This window comes from Rhipicephalus microplus, chromosome 2 (genome assembly GCF_043290135.1).
Source record: "Rhipicephalus microplus isolate Deutch F79 chromosome 2, USDA_Rmic, whole genome shotgun sequence".
NCBI lineage: Eukaryota > Metazoa > Arthropoda > Arachnida > Ixodida > Ixodidae > Rhipicephalus > Rhipicephalus microplus.
The window spans coordinates 100536540-100541078 of record NC_134701.1 but is presented as its reverse complement, the minus strand read 5'-3'; the positions used below and the strand labels follow the sequence as shown (position 1 = coordinate 100541078).

Sequence of the window (4539 nt, the reverse complement as noted above, 5' to 3'; positions counted from 1 at the left end):
ACTTTTTCATTCAAGAAGTCGTGCTGGATTCGTTGGTTCGGGGATCAAGACACGTTTTTCTTGTTCGACCGATAACTTCTTCGACACAGCGGCTCAAAACATGTCCTTTTTTGCATTGCCGTTTAGCTTTTAACATCTCAGGATGTTGCAGCCTACATCTGGCGTCGTCAAATTTCACAGTAAAACAGAATATAGCTGTCACACACTAATTTTACACGTGATGAGGCCCCGGCAGCAACAGGACGAGAGTAATTTCGCGCGTTCGTGCACTCACTCGACACGCAGCGCTGCTTGTGGTATCTTAGTGCGGTCATCACATGTGGGGCAACCCTCTCTCGTACGAAATGTGCGTTCAGCACACTAGCCAGTAATATTTCTAGGTACTATACTGTGGCCGGTGCATTGTCTATTTAGCAACAAGCTATACGCTCAACAATTCTCCTTCATATTTGGGTGGAGGTGCTGGTACAATATCCAAAGAAGCTGCTGCTTAGTGTCCACTGCGTCAAATGCTTGACAGTCACAAGGGCATTTTGGGAGCCACGAGTTGAATTGCGGTTTTCTGAGACTCAACTAGCTTGCATTCATGTTCCCGCGTCAGTTTGATTGACAGACGCTCGCTAAGACGATTGGGCGCTTCCACCTCGTTTGCTCTTGTAGAGACGCAGTGTTGACGCCGCAACGCCAGCAAGCGGCGCGATTTATTTATAAGCTTATTTCTACCGACTAGGCACACACGTAAAAAAAAAGTGAATGTTACACAATCACGTGGCTACGATGTCTCGGAATTATATTTCATTGCGCTCATGAAGGACCACTCACAGCTGCTTAGCTGCCAGGACGCAAGCGTTCCTTGTGACAACTCATCCGTGTACATATATTTGCAATAATCGATAGAAGTGAAAACTACTCGAGAGTGCTACGTCTGTTACTTTGTCGCCTTCTACAGTGGACGTTTCAATGCTGCTGATGGAAATAAAGAACTGGTCCAAAAGAGGGCTAACGCTGACGAACACGCCCGTAAAAAGCGCGATGTTAAGTTGGTAAAAACAGAGTGCGACAGTACCGCCGACTTCGCTTCGCTGTATAAATGTTCACTAAGTCGCTCTAGACAGACTTTTACAGACGAATCATGAAGGTGCTCTGCTTTCACCGCGAACTTCGCCCTGAGACGATTGAACCACTTCACTATCTAAAGGTGCCGTATGCGCCTCAGCCAGCGTTTTACAGAGTTACGCAAGGTTGAACCCAAAATAATTAGCTGCCAGCCTGTCTTCGTATGGCAGTGTTATTTGTTTACTACCACATTGATCGCTTCGCCGTCGGGAAGTTATCGATGGTCTAGTAACGGCGTGGAGCGTGCGTTTTTGCTGCATCGATCTTTTTTATGGCACCTCGTGTTTTGCTAGCTTTTTATGGTTTTCATTGATTACCATTGGGTGGTGCTGTGTCTCGGTTCCGTGCGTACAACAGAACTATTTTGTACAAAAGGGAACGAAGCACGATATATAGGTGTATGCATATCTGAACTAAAATCTCTGAAATAGAACTAGGCCACACGGGACGCGTAGAGTGACCCCGACGGACACACAGCGAGACAGGCGCACACAGAGGCACACGCACGTGCGCGCAGTCACAGATACCCATACGCACACTTATAACGCCCCTCCCCCATCACCCCAAGCACAGATGAGCGGGTGAAGCAATCAGCTGTTATAGATCTGTAGTTTTATGAATCCAAATGAATTCACAAGTAGACAAGAAATGGTGTACCAGCATTCAGCTAAGTCTTTGCAAAAACGTCCTTACCAGCTGGTTAGGTATCAATACAAATGAACGTTTGTTAATCTTGCTCATGTTTTTTATTAACAGTGAAGTAGACGCATGTGCCTACTGCAGAATTTCCGGTGTGGGCACGGCAGACTAGAAGTGGTTGCGAATCGTCGTGGGATTCCAAAAGCCATCGAAAGCGTTTTCGTTTCTTTTTGTTTCATTATTTTAGCACCTAACTATTACGCTAACCAATTATGCTCTACAGCACTACGGTATACAGCACGCACGATTCGTTACGCCTCAGGGTTTCATGGTTTGACGTGCAAAAATAACAATGTTGTACTACTGAGACAAACAGAGAGGAGAGATAGGAAGAGCTTTGTAAGCAAATACGCCCGCGCATAACAGAAGTTTGCCGTGGCAAGTCGTGCATACAGTTACGGGTGCACGATGTTCAAAGCAGAACTGACAACATCTACAGTGGGAAGAAAGAGGCTTCAGGGCAACTTGAATCTTTTCTTTCACACGCAGTGCGAGTACTTGCAAATGATTCAACATATAAATTTATTTCCCCCCTCTTGGTAGAAGCGAAGTAGCGCATGGCGCTGCCAAAATCGATTCCAGTCCTGCGGTGCTGAAAAAGGATCGAAAACGAGCGCGCAGTTCTTTTTCTAACGCGCCGCTCCGACGGAGATGCAATGGCGGTGAAACATTTCCTTTTCAGGTGCTCATCACCGTTTTTGGCCTGCAGTCGGAAAGCAGCATTCCTACAGTAGTAACAAATAACCACAGTTTTAGAAGCATAGAACTTGTAACATCTACGTGTTTCGCGCGTACATGCCGCTAAAACGTCGCGGCGGGCTACCTAGAACAAAGAAACGCAAAAGTGGCAGAGTGACACGAGGTGCACTCGCTCTGTTCGGTCCGGGTAGAGTTCAATCCGGGGCTCCAGAACGAAAGAAACTATCTGGTGCTAGAAGCGAGTTGAGGGCGAAGTACGGAGGACCGCGGAGTCGGGCGAGGTCTACGGCGCCCGAGGTTACGAGGGTATAGGTGCCAGTATTCCGGCCGCTGGCTGTGTCAAGGTCTGCAGAGCGGTGCAGAGCGATGCGTCAGGCTTGAACGTGGGCTTCTGGTCCCTGAGCTGCACATCTGTGCTGTGCTCGGTGGTGTCCCGAATGAAGGCGAGAACGCTGGTTGCTGAGCTGGCACCAAACAGCTGCGTCGAGGAGCATATCAGCATGATGCCGATGGCTCTGAGCTCACGTGCAACCTTCACGTGCAACATAGGTGATGGACATGACGTTCGAGACAGCAGTTGGGAATGGCGCTGTTCCAGGTATTTCCATGGTGCTGCTGTCGTTGCTTGATAACTGTGAGCCCGAAGACGGGCTGCTACGCGCACGTGCGGTCAGGCCTTGAGATTGCGGGACTCTTACCACGCTATTTTTGTTCCCGAATGCTGTCATGGACAACCTGAAAACAACCATACCACCCACTTCTCTTCATATATGATCAATTTGTTGTATAAACGTTGGAAAACAAATTTCGTTTTGTTTTTTTTTCGCTACTACATCATTACAGCTATTCCGGAACCACCCGAAGCATCGCAAGGTATTCTACAGATCCACACCGTATGACGGTGGTAGCAAAAATTTTGAATTACTGCAACGAGTAATGAATTCAATAGTAACAAAGAGTAATCGGGCGGACGTCACTTCGGCGTATTTTCAAAGTAGGGCAGTATCAGTGGCCATGTCCCATTTTGTTGCTATCGATTATTCTGTGAAGACGTTCGCAGGATACAGAAGCGTGAATGCCTAGACAAAGACTGGGAATGCATGTCCCCATCAGTTGACAAGTTTGCCACTGCAGCCCCAACTGATAGGTTTCTCGATCGAAAAAAAAACGCGAAATTTTTTGTTCATCTACAACAGCTCAAAGAAGAACGAATGATCGGGTTAACATCCTTTCCCTGTTTCGAACACCTGCGTTTACACGCTGATGCACGCGTGTTTCTTAACTTCGTAGGAAAGTCGCCTTGGTTTCGGAGTTACCTAATTGAAAAGCTTCATTGTCTTCAACATATGACTCAGGCTGTAGTTCCAAGGTGAGTGCGGAGTATAGAAAACAGTTTGGGACTTTATATACGTGTAGATATATGATCCAAGAGTCCGATCAAACCCAATACTTACATATCATTCTGTACAAGTGGGCTTGGCAGCACCTTCTTCGGACGGACGCTCATGCATTTCTGATTTTCCGTCCAGATTGCCCTGTTGCGGGCGGATGCCGCCGTGGGATTTGCAGATATTGCCTCACCGCAAGACAGTACTATCGCGCATGCGCAGGGACAAGGCCTCGATGGAACACCATCATGGGAAGCTACGCCTCAGGTGTTGTGTCGACGCCATGACGTTCGCAGTGTGACGTCAGCGGACACTGACCAGCTAGGCTATAAAACCAAGGTCCATCTTCAGCGGCCTTTCAGTGGGCTTGGCAGCACCTTCTTCGGACGGACGCTCATGCATTTCTGCTTTTTCGTCCAGATTGCCCTGTTGCGGGCGGATGCCACCGTGGGATTTGCAGATATTGCCTCACCGCAAGACAGTATCATCGCGCATGCGCAGGGACAAGGCCTCGATGGAACATCATCATGGGAAGGTACGCCTCAGGTGTTGTGTCGACGCCATGACGTTCGCAGTGTGACGTCAGCGGACACTGACCAGCTAGGCTATAAAACCAAGGTCCATCTTCAGCGGCCTT

At 48.2% G+C, this 4539-nt stretch overlaps 1 long non-coding RNA gene across 1 annotated transcript; it reads right to left on the bottom strand.

Annotated features, from left to right (window-relative positions):
- Positions 1-1843: 1843 nt before the first annotated feature.
- On the bottom strand, positions 1844-4169 carry LOC142785370 (uncharacterized). Its single transcript, XR_012888946.1, has 2 exons — positions 3969-4169; positions 1844-3249 (listed from the first exon to the last, which is right to left on the bottom strand). It is a non-coding gene; the product is annotated as an uncharacterized LOC142785370 (long non-coding RNA).
- Positions 4170-4539: the final 370 nt, after the last annotated feature.